General features: G+C 39.4%; 1 protein-coding gene across 4 annotated transcripts in view; it reads left to right on the plus strand.

The window, feature by feature from the left end:
* Window positions 1-16,932, plus strand: part of syt1a (synaptotagmin Ia) — a 322,596-nt gene that overhangs the window by 99,079 nt on the left and 206,585 nt on the right. For all 4 annotated transcript variants that reach the window (XM_041780625.1, XM_041780629.1, XM_041780626.1 and 1 more), the window contains one exon: window positions 7,468-7,523. The gene's annotated coding sequence lies outside the window, so the exon portion shown is untranslated. The remainder of the gene's footprint in view (window positions 1-7,467; window positions 7,524-16,932) is intronic.

The raw sequence follows: 16,932 nt of genomic DNA on the forward strand, positions 1-16,932 counted from the left end.
TAATACATTATCTGAGGGAACACCAAGCAACCATATATACTAGGGCTGGATGATATATCGAGTAAGGCTGTTGGAACGAGGTTCGAATATAATTCAAATATTAAAAACGTATTGATTTATAACCTATATATATATTTAGATGTTTTTAATCGTTCTCAAGTCTCTTCCCTCTCTCCTTGGCCACTACTTCACCCATATGTGTGTAGAAACCAAATGTTTCGTCACGTGACATGACAAACAATAAAGTTTTCACACTCAAAACACAGAGGCGCAGCAATGACCACTAGTATGACGAGTGGGCGACAACCATCAGAAGGTTAAACTGGAGCTGAAAATGATTGCGGAGGAGGAGGAGGAGGGGAGCACAGAAAATGAGGAGGGTGGAGCTGCGGAAACGGGGACTCACCGGCGTGAGAAAAGTGCTCTCAGTGCCATCGGGGACCTTTTTGGGGATGTTTATCGCCAAGGTGGTGCACACGCTGGTGGCGATTTGGCAAGTGAGGCTTCACTACAACAAGAGATGCTGATGTATGAGAGAGAAACCGTGCTGCCCGCTGACAGTATAACCGCTGCCGTGGTGAAAAATGTCCCGGTTCAGGTATCCTGTCCTGTCCCAGCTGGCACGCCGTTACCTGTGCATCCCAGGCACCTCCGTCAGGGCGGAGAGGGTTTTCTGGCTGGGACAGTTGTGAACAAAAAAATGCTCTGCTCTTGATTCAGAAAACATGGATTGCTTCGTGTTTTTGGCTAACAACCTGTAGGGACAACAGATTACCAAAAATTTTTTAAATGTTTTGTTCTTTAAAGACACGTCATTACTGTGTAAGCAGCACAATATAATTTATTTTTGTTTGACATTTAATTTCTAACTTGTTTGTTCGCTTTGAAGTTGACCAACAGTTTTAAATCTGGTAAGGTAATCTTAATGATGCAGGTGGCTGTGTTTGCAGTAAAGTGTTAATAAAAATTAACATTAATTAGTTTTTGCTCATTATTTCTTCATTGTGATCTATAATGTAGTGTTGGTGGGTCCTCTGGTGGACAATTAAAGTTACTGAACATTTTACATATATATAAATTTTTAAAATGTGCATAAATATTCAAATATAGTTTGAATTTTGTAAAAAAATAATAAATATATACACTAACCTTTGCTTTCAGTTTTACTTTTCTTTGGCACAGATTCAACAAGTTGCTGGAATCATTCCCCAGAAATGTTGGTCCATACTGATTTGAGGGCATCACACAGTTGCTACAGATTTTCCAGCTGCTCATCCACTGTATGGATCTTCTGCTCCATCATATCCACCCTAACATGCTCTGTTGGATTGGATGTGGTTCAAGATTTCAGTTTTGTGACATGGAGCATTATCCTGCTGGAAGTAACCATCAAAAGATAGGTACACTGTGGTCAATTCATAGGCAGGATGGTACATTAAAACAATGCTCCATTGATTTTGAGGGCCCAAAGTGTGCCAAGGACATAAGAACATTACACCATAGATACCCACTTTCATGTTATTTATGCCAAATTCAAACTTGACCATCTGAATGTTGAGACTCATCAGACCAGGCAACAGTTTTTCAATGATTCATTGTCACATTTTGCTGAATCTTTCTGAGTTCTTAGCCAACAGAAGTGGCACCCAGTGTGGTTGTCTACTGCTTTAGCCCATTTGCTTCTAGGCTCAAAGTGCTGTGCATTTAGGGATGCTCTGCTGCACACCTTGTTTGAGTAAGTTGTTACCTTCTGTCCTCTTAAACCAACTCCAATCTGGTCACTCTTCTTTGACATCCAAGGTTGCCAATAGGAGGCAAATAGGAGAACACCTTCTGGGGCCTAGCACATACAGAGGCCCATGGAGGCAAGGAAAGGCATGGTCCATTGTAAATTGACAGAATGATTACCAACTTCCTTATTTAGCCTGAATGCTCTCTGTCTTTATAAAAGCTGAGATAAACGGTTGGTTTTTTTATGCTTTGATAAAATATAGCTAATTCCAAAGGTTTAACCCTCTATTTTTTTTAGATAGTATGAGCCTGTTTTGTAAGTTAACCAGTGTAAGCCTGTCCTATGATCTCAACTGTTTGACCAGTAAAGGCCAGAATGTGATTAGCTATGCCAAGACCACCACAAACGTTAGCATTACAGAAAATATAGAAATGGAAAGGAAGCGGTAAATTGAGGGTTCTGATCAGAAGGCTAACCTCCAGTTTCTACACACAACTGCTGTGCTGCAATCTGCTGGGGATTCACTCTGCAGTGCTAATCACTCCCTCTCTAGTCAATTTGAGCAGTTCCACTTCCCCGCCAATCCACTTGGCTTTGTTGGAAGTATGCTATGGTTCTACTTTTTGCGCTGGCCGCTGCTAAACCCCATCAATCCACATAGAGCAAACAAACAAGAAAAATGTGCAAACTTCAAAATACAGCAGGTGCGTCACAAAGCAACTTACAGCACCATTGACTAGGAAAAGTTGAATTTGAGGTAAAAAGTCACAAAATTATACATGCAATCACATATTCTTTGTAGCAAACATTAATCTTTTAACTCCAGAATGGAAGCAATACAATCATGGAATCATAATGAAGGGTGGATAAACCCAGAATATCAAGATAATCCACTGTTGACATAATATTCTTAGTTGAACTCGTAGTTCCCTCGTAATCTCTGCTGTTTTGTTTCAAGTTGATCAGGGCTGCACTCGTAGCACTCCAGACACACTTCCGGTGTGTGAGGTTGCTCACCTTCGGTTGAAGCAAACCCATGGCACTGCAGAGCACAGATTCAGATTCAGATCCGAATCAGCATACATGCATGTGTCAAATCACACCTGTGAGGGCCCTTTCATTGGGCCTTTCGTAGGCCATACCATTTTTTGTAGGTAGTCCTCTGTGTTGTTCTCTGGATATTTTCTCTTTATCTTAACCATTCTCTATAGACCCTACAGATGGTTTTGTATGAAAATCCTAGGAAATCAGTAGTTTTCAAATAATCAGACCAGCCTATCTGGAACAAACAACCATGCTCAAAGTCACTTAACCCCTTAATGCCTGTTGTCGCATATTTGATACATACTTTTATGATACCTCTATTTGTTCAATATGCTCATTAAATTACTCAAAAAACATCGGAATACAATCTGATAAATGATAAAAATGCACTCAAGTGGATTATCAGTTACCATAAACACCTAATGAATGAAATGAGATACTAAAAATATATTTGTGAAATTTTATGGAAATTTCGATTTTTTCAAATTTCAGTAGAAATATAAATGAACATTTCAGTACCAAAAAATTAGAATTTTCTGGCTATTATTTGTGTTTTCAGGCTTTAAGGGGTTAAATCACATTTTTCTTCCCCATTCTGGTACTAGGTTTGAACTTAAGCAGACTTTCTTGACAAATTATAAATTCCTAAATGCATTGGTTGCTGCCATGTGGTTCGTTGATAATTGAGAAGAAATTTGCTGTAATTAGCAGATAAATTCATAACCTGACACACCAGATAGATTTGTTTCACACATCCATCTGGGAAAGCTTCAATAGGAAATGTTTGAGAAAAGGCAGAGGATTTGAAAAAACTCGGAGTGTGATTGAATGAATGCACAGCTACTGAGGAATAACGTGAAACATGGCGACTATAGACATGTAAGTACTCGACTTCTGTGGTTTTTGAAAAGAAAACAAATCACTGCTGCTCTTTGTTCTTCTTTTAACGAAGAATTGTGGTCAAGTTCTGATAAAACTGGAGCTTTAGCAGCATCCACGCTCATCTCTTCCTCCATAACTGCACTAGCTCTTGTTGCTGCTTGTTAACGTCACGACTCTGCCGTGCCTGAAAATACTGCCCCTTGTCGCTGATTGGTCCTGTCACTATCTAACCGGGCCCAAACGGTTCAGATGGGAGCTTTGGAAGATGGATTCGCCAGTGAAAAAACAAGGAAACGGCCGTATCCATCCGCTTTGCAAAGTTAATGGTTAATCCAACCATCTCATCATACATCCATCCACGAATAAAAGAAAGATGGAAGGAAGGAAGGAAGGATCGAAGGAAGAAAGCCACCAACCAACCAACCAAACAAACAAACAAACAAACAAACAAACAAACAAACAACTAGACAGCCAATCAACAAGGTCACGTTGACAGCATGCTAAACATGTTGACCCAGACATCCCTGTCCCCAGTGATATTTCCTGCCTTATTGGGCATGAATGGACTGTTGTCCCCAGGTGTTTGAAGTCTATTTTAGGTCCGTATATCCCAATGGGCAGATGGTGAGGTGTTTATTTTTCAAACCCACATGACTGTCACCCATTCATTGAACACCTTGTCAGTAAAAGCACCAAGTTGACTCTCAAAGCCCTCCTGCTGTCTACTGGTAAATATCAGCCTCTAATTAGCTGCTGTTTATATCTCGTCACGCCATCATCTTTGGGAAGACAGCCAGCTTTGGGGCTGGATTTTATCGGTTTGCAGTCAATGGACCAAACTGTCTTTTCTTTTTCTGTGTCAAGCTACTAAGCAGATATGATGTAATTGGTAAACATTTTATACATATTTCAATTGTAGATGTTTTTTTTTTAAATTTTGACTCATAACAGTAATGAAAAGAGCTTAAGACTTCAGTGCCTGTCTCTTAACTTCCTTCAACTTTCCTTCCTCAAATCATGATCCTCAGTCATGCTGATACAAATTTTCAGCCCCCTGACTTGGTGTGATATTGGTCGCCCCACTTACATCTAATTTAAGAGGGTAACACCCTGCCTCTCTGCAGGGCTCTGGTTTTATTGCTTCAGAAATACTCACAGATATCTCTTAAACAGCAGTGTACTTGGAAGTGCCAATTAAAAAAACTCTATGAAGCCAGTTTGCATGTCGGAGTTGAACTTGTCAAGGCTTTTCTCAACGTTTTAGTTAAATTTGGAATTTAGTTCTATGATACTGCTATGACAGGTTTGCAAGTAAATCTTGCAGTCTTATGTTGTCCGTGTGTTTGAATGTATTGCTACCATCCCACAGGATTTTAGCCAGTGCAGTGTGTAGTGGGAGGTATAAATAGTAGTCATGACTTTCTTCTGATTCATATAGCTTGTTTGTCCTCTGAACCCATTAAAGTGGCCAACATATGTTGTTTATGTATTGCTGCTTCATGCCATGCCATCTGCTGCCTGCAAATTAGACCACCAATTTCTGTCACCAATTATTCCAATGCTTATTAACATTTTTTAAAGAGGGTGGAGGATTGGTTGAAGCTGCTCTTTCACTGTAAAAACCTTGACTAGTTAAAACCCATAACTGTTTAAAAGCTAAACATTTCCTGCCCATTTTGCATAACAACTTGGCTCTAAAGTTACTCAAAGCTAGCAGAAGTACCTTATATTTCTAGTAGGGGTGTGACGAGATCTTGTGCCACGAGATTTCTCATTGTGGAAAAAATCAATCTCGCGAGATCAATATTGCACAGACACTTGGAGCAGCAGCTCTCCTTACAGAAAACAATACCAAACTGGAAGTTATAAAAGATCACAAAGATACCCTGGACACTATGAAACTGTTGGTGAGAGAACAAATGAGGAAACAGAGCTGATCCGGTATCCATTAAGATGACCGCCCCAACCACCCCCTCGTGTGCACAACTTGGGCTGCACATGATCCGCCTATGCATCATCATAACAGTGTGAATTGATGAAATGCTGCTGGTGAAAGCCTGTGCAGTCTCCATGAGGAGAATACTCATTTTTTTTAGTTCGTGTATGCGTGCAGACTTGCTTGTAGTGCCGCTATTTGTGACTTTGTAACTTTGAGTCGCGGCTTTGTCATGTCATTAAATAATCGTAAAGTTTAATACCACAATTAATTGTGCAACGGGTAATTGTGCCATCCCTAACTGGGGTGAAATCAGCTGATCTCAGATATATGGCAGAGCTTGACTCAATGACCTGCCTGTACTAAAGCTATTTGCTTGATTTTCTGCATTACATTCACCTTGTGAAAAGGGTTTAAAAGGGTTAAACAACCGTTAACATTCTCCATATCTCTTGTTGTTTGATGCGACTTACTAATTCAAATCATGGAACCAGAAAAGTTTACTGCTTCACCCTCCTCAGCTGTACTCTCCCTGATTTCTGAAGGAATTATTATTTGGCTAAAAAAATAACTTATTAGTGCCTCTTACTTTGGGCTATTGCTTGGAGACTCTTAGTCCTTTTTGCCTTTGCCTCAAGGAATGATTCTTGAAGTTGCAATGAGTTTTGTCATGTTTTATAGCCTTTTTTACTGGTATTAGGAACAGATTTGAGTACTTGAGTACACAGTGTGGCCATCATTTTTTAAGTAAAGCTTGCTAGTCCTGCCCATGCCTTTTAGGCTACAGTTAGAGATGGACTGATCGTAAAAATCAGGGCCAATGCTGATACTGAGGTTTAGACAATTTCGCTGATGGCCAATACCAAAACTGATGTTTTTTTGTTTGTTTGTTTGTTTTTTTTTAATTGCTTCTTTTGATACAATACTCAGTATAATACATTTAATACTCTCCGTGAGCAGAGAAGTACTTTTAGGCTTTTTTACCACTGCTGATGTGCACTTCATGCTCTGTTTGTGTGTTTGTGTTGCTTAGAATTGGTCACCAATCATGGCAGTCATCAGCCACTCTGTCAGTGCATCTTTAACTGCAAGCAAAGCCATAGAGATAAGAGTTTTATTTTTTTTGTAGATTTGGATCTAAGGAAGATGTTTTTGCCTGTGACATTTGATTGGAGCAGTTTGGTGCAACCATAATTTGCTAAATTTGTCAGTAACTTGCAGATACTAAATAACTAGCCTTTAGAATAATCATTGAGGTTATCAATATGGTGCAAAAAAGAGGCTGAATTAACGGAGGTTGCTTGATATAAAGGAAGATCAGGGTGGCCTGGGTTCAAGTCTGGCCTGTGGCTTCTTTCCAGCATGTCATTGCCCACTCTCTAATTCCTGTTTCTGACTCTATCCACTGTCCTTCTTGAGGAGCAAGTACGTTCTTGTGCTATATAAACACAGATATGATGAAAGGGAGAAAAATTCTAGTATCATCTCTTTAACCATCTCTCAGCCTACTTCTTCCTTCTAATAGTGGGCACTGTATTTTCACTTAAGTTTTAATTACAGGCTACTGGTTAACCACTGTACATGTCCCACCTTCAGGCGTGAGCTGCTGTTATTTAATCCTTAAGTTAATAATTTGAAGCTAATACTGGACATCGACCCACTAATTTCATTTTCCAGGAAGCCTCTTTCATTCGTCTTCATAGACTTATTTGACACACTTTATTACATTGCACTGAGCGCCGTGTGCTATTAGACTCATTTGTGTTTTATATGAAGTTGTCTCGTTGGATTTTATGTGTTTCTCTGTGAAACTTGTTATGAAAAGATGATATTCCTGTTGTCTGATACTGATGTTGTGATTTTTCTTTTTCAGTGAGTTAACATTGGGAAAGGAAGGTCTTGGAGGACACCCCTCACACTGAAGATACAGTAAGTGTCTGACCATTGACTTGATCACATGACCCATACACCTAATGGATCAAAAAAGAATCCCGTTTACAGCATGCTTTACGATCCCAAATTCCAATCTTCCCCCAGTTGTGTGATTTGAAAAAGCAGCCTAATTACATTTACCATAAAGGACATCCTCCCCTTCTGTTCAGCTGTGACGCACAAACACAGTATCAATCAAATCAGTCCATCCAACAGGGAGTCAGGATGCCTGATGGCCCCTGGTCTCATTTGAGATGCAGACATTGTCCTGTTGCTTCCTTTAATGAGATCTGGAGGCGTGCAATCTAATATTCACCACTGAGCCTCCAACATGGCCTCTGAGGCTGTAGCCCAGAAGGCTGTGTGCTAATTCAATGGACTGAAGTCAGCTGTGGTCACAAGGACTGGAGTGGCCATTCAGACAAGAGGATGAGAGGCATTAGCTTTTTCTATACTTGATGCTCAAAGAGTCTGCTTTTGGATTCTTTTTGTTTTGCCTGAATGGACGGGAATTTGAGATGAACTGCTGTAGGGCTGATATAATCCTGATAGCAAACAGAGGTTTGGCTGCAAAGAGCTGCAGGGACTAGGGATCTGTATGGATAACACAAATGTTGTCCAAAACAAAGCTCTTCAGGACTTTCAGAGCATTAAAGAAAGCCTTCTTCTGCATTTACCCCACAAAAAAATAAACTAAAATCAAGGAAGACAACCAAACCTGTAAAGAAAGTGTCTTTTTTTCTATTTGCATACTATGTCCTTTTCTGTTATTCACCTTTAGTGTTTCATGTCTTCTTTGAAGCTGAGTTTTTTTGGACAAATGTAAAATGACAATAGGGATGGTGTGGATTTATTAACAGTAATTTAGATTTGTGCTGTGTTCACCCAATCATGTTTTATACCAAACAGTTTGGCCATCTTATTGGTCAAAATGGTAACTTTATTATTGATGAAAGCAGACAAACATCACTTCCTGCTCTCCAGAGTGACCATGCTTCCATTTAGGTTAAAGAAGTTCCAAGACTAAATGATAGTCAATTAGAAAGTGGAGGTTTCAACATTTTAAAACTGTGCTGCATTCTGTTGTTCTCCTTTTTTTAAAAAATAACTGATGTAGGCCAATATTTCAGTTATGAATATTGTCAGAAATTTCCGTATCTGCCAATAAAGACGTCATGCCAATAATACTGCATCCTTATGGAATTAGGGCTGTCAAAAGAATACATATTTAATTGCGATTAATGTCAGAATTTCTGTTGTTGATTGCAATTAACCACATCCTTTTTATTGCATTTTAAAAATCCAATATTTCACATACAAAACTGTTGTTGAGTCATGTTGGCATTTTCTGCAGTCTTAAGCCATTTAGACCTGATACAACATTCATGTGTTTTTAGTTTAACTCCTGATTCTGCGTCTTTGTTGCCAGTTTTATAGCACTAGAGTGATGAATTCTAACATGATGGTTTTAGATGGTTGTATTCAAACAATATTTAGGTTTAGAGGGCTTTTATTTAAAGCCTTTGGTTTTAATTGGGTGGCAATTGACTTTCTCTGTGGAGTCAGACCTGTTTTTATAGGTAGATAAAAGATTTTGTCATGGACCTAACCGTTGAAAAAGGAATTTGTTATGGATTGCAACGATTAAAAGGTATGTTGGATAACGTGAGGTTCAGATGACTTTTGACTTGCACACTGAGCTGTCTGTGAGGTTTTTTAGTGAAATGAGACATTCAAGAACAGTTTAGACTTAATTTACAACACTGTGGCTGCAGCAAGATGCTACGGAGCCCTCACCAAAGTACTGGACAGTAAATAATGGGATTAATTGCAATTTAAAAATTAGTGCAATAATTATGGGCCTTAGTTAATCATGATTAATGTAAATACAGTTGTATTAATGACAGTACTCAGTGAAATACCCACAAAAGGCATGTGATGTCAGTTTATGACATCTCCTGTGTCAGGATGGGGTCATTTTTCATCAAAGTAATCTTTTATGTTAAAGAAATCACCATTGGATTTGGGTTGTCTTTCACATTTACTGTCATTCATTTTGATTGAATGTTTTCACCAGAATGGGCTACAGGCGTCGCAGCCTCACATCAAGAAGGTTCCTTGGTTGCGTCCTGGTCTGCATGCTCTCCCTGTGCATGTGTGGGTTCTCTCCAGGCCCTCCTGCAACCCAACAGGATAAGTAGTGCAGAAAATGGATGGGTTTCCCCAGAAAGGGGTGGGGCCTGGATTATTTAGGCAAATTGCAAATTGATGAATTGCTCTCATCATTTGCCTGTGGCCTTGAGGTCACCATAATAGACTTTCTGGGATTTTACTCTGGATCCAAAAAGCATGAGACAAGATTCTTTCTTTCCTTTCTTTCTTTGGGGGGCTTTTTGATTTTAGTTTGAAAGAACAGGACTGTAGAGGGAATAGAAAATGAGGAATAAGAGAATGAGGAATAGTATGTGGGAAAGGGATCACAGGTCTGACTTGAACCTGGGCCACCAGCCCTTAAGCCTAGTTCTTTTACGAGTATTCTAACTGCCCACAAGTGAGAGAGAACTTCATGATGTGCCTTTTTTATGCCCCTACCCCTTTTCTATTTTTTTCTTTATGTCACTCTTAGAGACATTGATAAAGAACAATGTGTGAGGGAGACTGATGACAAATGTTTTTGTTTTCCTTCATTTCTCTCATTCAACAGAACCTGTTAGCTTGTTTTGCAAAGTAAAAATAGTGGTGCATTAATAATACTCTCATTCATGATTGAGATGTTGTGCTCTGACTTTTGTCAGCATAGAAGAATAACTATTTAGTCTCCTGCTGTCAAAGGCTGCAGTGTGGACAGAGAGCATGATGCTTTTTGACTCAAACCAATACCCGCCCCTTGCATGCTGACACGACATGCTGTGAGGTAGAGTCCCCCAAAGTAAGGCTGTGACCTGGGAAAAGGGTGCATCTACAGTTAGTGACTGATCAGTTCAGGTTCCCGCTGGTAGTCCAGCACTATGGTGCCCAGTTTGGCTCAACATGAGCAATTAATCTTGGTTCTTACTCTGAAGAACATGGGAGTTCCCTCATTGCTTTTGGTCATCTGGGCCTGTCTAATTTGTGCCATCATCAAACCTCTCTGCCTATTCCTGACATGCATTTCCTCCAGACAAAGTAGTGAAAATTGGATGCTTCAGTAGAGATAATTTACTCTCTGTACTTGTTGCTTATTTGAAAAGACTTCAGTTAGTTTTTCCTCGACTTGCCAGCCTTTTTTTGGAAGAAAATTAGCCGCTAAAGGAGTTTCTTTGGGTCTGGACAATGTGCCATGTTGCAATTTGCATAAAATCTGAAATCACTGTGCTCTAACTTTGTAAAAAGTTGCCATATTTATCAGTAACTGCTGCAGAAAGTCTTAAGGTTGTTCTCAAGTTGACAACTTGGCAGCAGTGAGTAATTTTGCTTAACTGCCATAACCAATAAGATTAACTCTTCCTTCAGAGCAGCATGTTCTTATTTATGGTACTCATGTTCTTGTGTTTCTCGAAAACTGCCATTTCTGCTTCAGAAGAAGCCATAACATCATACCTAATCAGTGGAATACTATGGAAATGATCTTGTGCCTTTCTATAGGTTAGCTGGTGCAGTTATTCTTTCTTCTTGTTAAAAGTCATGTATTCAAAAGCATACTAATTAGTGCCGTGTATTTTGATGTAGTGTAGCACCCACTCCCCTCTTGATGATGAAGCTCCTGTGCTTCTCTCCTAGCTGTCAACAATGATTGATGCACTGTGCACTTCCCACCTCCACTTGCCAGTGTTGGCTGCTGTTTACGGCTCATACCTGACCTCAAACCCGGAGATGTCTCAGCCTCCTCATATTAGCAGGAATATTAATCACCCTTCATGCTGTATGATCGGGTTAAAACACCACCGTGCCATGGTTCCACATTCTGCCTGAGGGAAGTCTTTGCCTTGAAGCTTTTATTCCTTCTTTTATATATTCAGAAAACACTGATAATACCCCCCTTGTGAAAATATTTCCCCCTCAGCTTGTATCCCCCGATTTCCCTTAAAAACACACCTCAAAAAGACACAATCAAAGCGTCCAGTTCATAATTTAAAAGCATCTCCTTCTCCACCTTGCACAGTCAACATAGTAATTTAGATTTTCTTCAAAGACTTACATTCCATTTAGTAATTTCCTGGTGTTTTTTGGCAGTTTTCGCTACCGTCTGCTAATTTACAAGTGCTTTATAGAGCTTGAAAATGTCAGGAGGTTACAAGGCTGTCTGGGTCAGTGTGCAGAAAGCAGAAAAACATTTGTACATGTTTTACTCTGAAATTCACTTTGCTCTAAAAACTGCTGCAAGGTGCATTTGCCCTTACGTAACCGCTAAAACGTCTGCTCATCTGAACCCCACTAACCTGAGCCACACACTCACATGGAAAGTTTTACTTTACAGTTTGTGTACCGCCTCCTGTCACAGCCCTGCATTAGTATGTTAGATCTCCTTCCTTGTCTCTTAACGTTATCCTTTGGCCAAGAGACGTGATGACTCTGACTGTCAGAACTTTAAGGCACTTACTCAGCCAGGTCTCTGACTGAGTGTTAACAACATTTCTGCTGCAGTCATCATTAAGCTCTAAACAGAAAGACCCAACTCCATGTATTACATTCTACCATTCAAGCACTTAAATCAGAAAGAATATTTATTTGTTGATGAATGAGTGTAAAATATTAGGTGAGACAGAGTCTGGATTTTATGTTATTTGTCAGTTGTGAATTGAGTGATTTCCTGGGGAAGTGATGGAGTTTTGACTGATGACCTACAAGATGCTTTTATTCAATCAGTCTGATAAATTATCTAGTCGTACTATGCGGAGGAAATTTTATTGATTCTGAGTGCTGCTATGATGAGTTTTGAAAGTTTTAGCTGCTAACACTGCTGCTCTATGGACAGCAATTACAACTTATCACAGATTTGATTTGGATAAAATGCATCAACATAGCTTTGGGTGAGTTCCATTTAATTTTGCACTCCTAAATGAGTAATCCTACTAACTTTTGCATTCCTTTGACACTTTTAAGACCCATTTTGGGGCTGTCATGCCTCAAGTGTTGTAGATCAGACAGCGTGTAGAGCAGAAAAGGGGGCAAGAGTAAGCAGGGAGAATGTAGAAGGGTTTGGGTTTAAAACTAGGTTGCACACTTTCAGGTCATGCATGTGTTCATCACGTGCATGGTTTATCCTGTAGGCCAACCATTTATGGTCTACAAATGCTCATTTCCCCCATTACTTGGGTGGGAGTAGCAACTACCATCAGGTCAGAACTTTAATTGGTCCACTGATTTTTCAAAAGCAAAATACATGCAACACAAGACTCTCTAGATAGCCTCAACCATAGTTTTTATCTCATGTCAGTTCACTGAACAAAGAAAGAGAACATGGTATATTTAAAACCTACTAAATATCAGCATGTTTAGCACTGTCATTCTGATCATGCTAGCATGCCAATGTAAAATTGTGGTTGAAGTGTCTTTAAATAAAACTATTAAGCATCTGAGAAGGATGAAAAGGTATTTACCTGCCAGGCTTGATGCTCAAGGGGTTCAACTGTGACACCAAGACTGCCAGGAAGTCATCAGCATATTGTTAAAGTTGGCATCGAGAAGCAACTGATGGTCAGTGTCAAATGATTATTTTTAAAAATGTGAATAATTGTTGAATTTTTATTAGTTAGTTGAAATCTATCACAGTATCTTATTGCATGTTTACATTTTGAACTTCAAAGCTAATTTCTATTTAAATAATGGCATTGTTAAGCAATATAAACCAATATCTTGATTGAGGAATCAGATGGAGACAAAGAGAATTGTCTTATTATCTAAGCTTTTGAATTTAATCTATAGAGCTCACGCAGCTCTTTATAAACCACTTGGTAATGTTTGAACGGTAAGTCATAGGTGCTAACTTCTTTTTTCCTATGAAAGCTCTCCATTGTGCCTTTCTAATCATGTCTTCCATGCATTCTTAGCTCTTTAAGAACATTTTCTAGTGAGTCCAAAACTTGGCTGACTTTCTGGAGTCTGAGGACAGCGTTGTTGTATGCAACAATATATGACAACGTTTATAGAAATGTTGATAACTTTTGAACCATAAGTCATAGAAACTTATTTTTTTTCCTTCTGAAAGCTAACCATTTTGTCGTTGGTGTTTCACCATCGATGTCTCTGTAGCCCTAAAGGACGCCGTTGTAGCAAGCCCAAAATGTGTTACATACAATAATAAGATTCTTTATTCATTTTTAATCCATTTTCAATCATGTACTTTGGCTTTCTTCAGTGGGCGGTGCCATGTTTGTTGACATGCAATGTATTGTTGGAGGGGCTGTCGACCAGTTGCGTCTCTGCTGCTTAGAGGAATGGCACAAATGAATCTAACCACAAAAAAGCGCATGGACATTTTCTTTGTATATATGTAGATATTCTGAAAACTGTTAGTCATAGAATGCGTGTGTTATCAATATGAATCTGTGAGGTCCAAATTCCAATTTGTTTTTCTCATTTGTCTTTAGAGTCCTGTAACTTTTTTGTTTTAAATTCAAGTGACATTACTGCATTATATATATTCTCAAAGTCAAGGTTGTCCTGAACAAAAATGATGTATGGAGCTTGACTGTACACCACAGAGTTGATGTTTATCAGCTTTTTAAGACAAAAAGTCGAGACGAGACATGATGGTGAAAAAAATAGCTGTGAGCTGTAAGGGTTAATATTTAAATCAGTGCTGCACTGCTACACCAATGTGGTCTGAAACCATGGTTTAGAAGAAGAATGGGACAGCTTCAAAGTACTTATTCTGTCAAATAAAGTGTTTAAAGTCTCTGTAAAGTGTAAATAAATCTGTATTTAGGTTTGTTGTATGACAGGTCACTGTGTCATGAACCCCCATGTCAAATTTCTGAGGAATAAAACATCTCTAAGTTTATAAAATTAAGCTGCAAAATCCTGAAAAATGAGGCAGTAAAATCTGCTCTAGGATGGTGAGTGCATGTCTGTTGAATGAGCTGAAGCCCACTCAGGAGATAAACGATCCTCTCAAATTTAAAAATGCTACGATCTGAATGGAGAAAAGCTCTCACGCCATTAGCCTGCCCCTTGACATTAAGTTAGACCCTATGATCAGAGCGCAGCTGCCTGGCTTTGTGCCAGAGAAGAGAAGAGACAAAGTCCATTTTCTGGCTCAAATCTCTGTTGTGATGCTTTAAATGATCCACAGGTCACTGTGGCTGATAGATTTGGCAAATTTACCTCACAATAAACAAAACAGCATTAAACTGACTGTTAACTTTCAATGAAGGCAGTGACATCAGCTAACAACAGACTGTACTGAGATGAACTGCTCTGTGATTTTATATCATATTGTTAGAGGGGCGGGATCATTCCCCACTGCGGGCTGGTGACATCACCAGCCCACATAGTTACACCGCCTAGCCAGTAAAAAGGTCAAAAACTTTCTAATGGTCTAAATCCGAAACTCCGTCACATTTAAATGCATCAAAAATGGACAAAAATGTAGGTAATGTATGAATGTAGTCAAAAAAGAAATGCATTCAGACATTATCCCATCAAAACCAGCTTCATAAGTATGATAATGCTTCCCTGAGCAGCCTACACCTTCTCTCCCTCAGTCTGCTGTCATCTCCAGCACAAAATGAAATCCTCTTCCAATGTCAGGGTTCGTATTCAGCCATGTTTCTTTTCACACAGGACAGACAGCACTCCCTGTTCCCCTTTTTAATCTCACTGGGCTGCTATTTCATTTCCTGCGTCATTCATTGAATCAATCTGAGCCTGTAGTTCCATAATAGTGAGGGGATACCAGACAGAACCAGTTTCATGTCATTGATTTGGGAGGATTGTAGCTGTAGTTTTTAATTGTGTTATAATTCAGAGAACAACAGCCATGTTATCGTCTAAGATTTTGTTGATCTGTACAGCAGCATAGTGTTTTTGAATGCATTGAATATATGGTAAAAATACACACAGCACTATTCCCCTTGTGACTCTGGTGTATGCTTGAGGCTTTCACTGCGTTTAGTCTCCATCAGATGGGCCGACTAGTTCAACTCTATGATCCTTACATATTGAAGAAGGAAAATTCCCCCATGGATAAGCTTAAGAGAAGACGACGTGAGAGGGGAAGATGGCCTGGCGTGTTCAAAATGGCCACAGGGAAGCCATTTCCCACAATGCTCCAATTCCCCTGGCTCCTCGGTGTCGATCTGTCCTTTGTGAGCCAAAGTGTCTCAGACACATTGCGGTCACTGTGGGCTGGAGGAGATATGACAAATACAAAAGACAGACCCTGTTTGCTTCTCTCCACCGAGGCTCACTGATATTCTGTGGGCTCAGCTGTCCAAGGTTTTCTTTGGAGGGATGACAAATTCATTAGTGAACTTTCACAAAATTAGCATACAACTTCAATACAATGACATAGTTAGACTCTAGCAAAACATAACCAATGTACCAGGTCTGAGCCTTACAGAACTTCTTTTTCATTACAACTCAGATTGCCTCAACATACACCGCTCAGTCAACTAAGGGAGAATTTTTGGTGAAAGCCTACAAAGACGTCAAACAGAGAAAAGGCCAGGGAACAGTTCAAGGCATGAAATTCAGAGACATGTACCAAGTATTCAAGGACAGACTTCAGACTTTTGAATTTGTCAAGTTTCCTTTCATGGCTGGGCATGAACAGAAAAGCGACAATGTGGAAGCACACTAACAGATACTGGTTTGTGTTAGATTAAAGGCAAGTTTTCTCATGCTTTCACCTTATCTACTGAGAGCTTTGGCTCTATTGCAGCTGAGTTTTTAACAGGAAACGCTTCAAGATTTTATACAATAGCTATATTAATTCAAACATATAATATCTGCGGTTGTGTTTTGCACATTCGTTGGCTTGAAATTATAGAAACTTGTTTAGTGAGAAATCAGTCAATGAGGCGAAAGGCAGCGATTAGTTTTTTGGTCTGTTTCCAAGATTTTTGCACATTTTAGATAAGAACCCTTTTGAATGTTTTGCTACTTTTGAATAAACTTCTACACCTACAGAACACCTGGTACCTATGATTTTCCCTGTGTGTTGTGTGATGCATATCTTAATCCTGATGGGAATGACTCACTCAGCTTTAGACATTTTCTAACATTGAAACTAGACTCTGAAAGTAAACAAGAACGTGCAACCCTGGTGGAAGTATGCACTACTCTGTGGCTTTCTCTTTCACTATACATGTAGGCAAGGCTGCCCAGGAGGGGGGATAAAGGGGGGAGCTTTATGGGGCACAGCCAGAAGAGGGGTGCATGGAGGTTGGCAAAAAACATGATCCATTGTAAAGTTGATTTTTCA

Source organism: Cheilinus undulatus, linkage group 23 (genome assembly GCF_018320785.1).
Source record: "Cheilinus undulatus linkage group 23, ASM1832078v1, whole genome shotgun sequence".
NCBI classification, from domain to species: domain Eukaryota; kingdom Metazoa; phylum Chordata; class Actinopteri; order Labriformes; family Labridae; genus Cheilinus; species Cheilinus undulatus.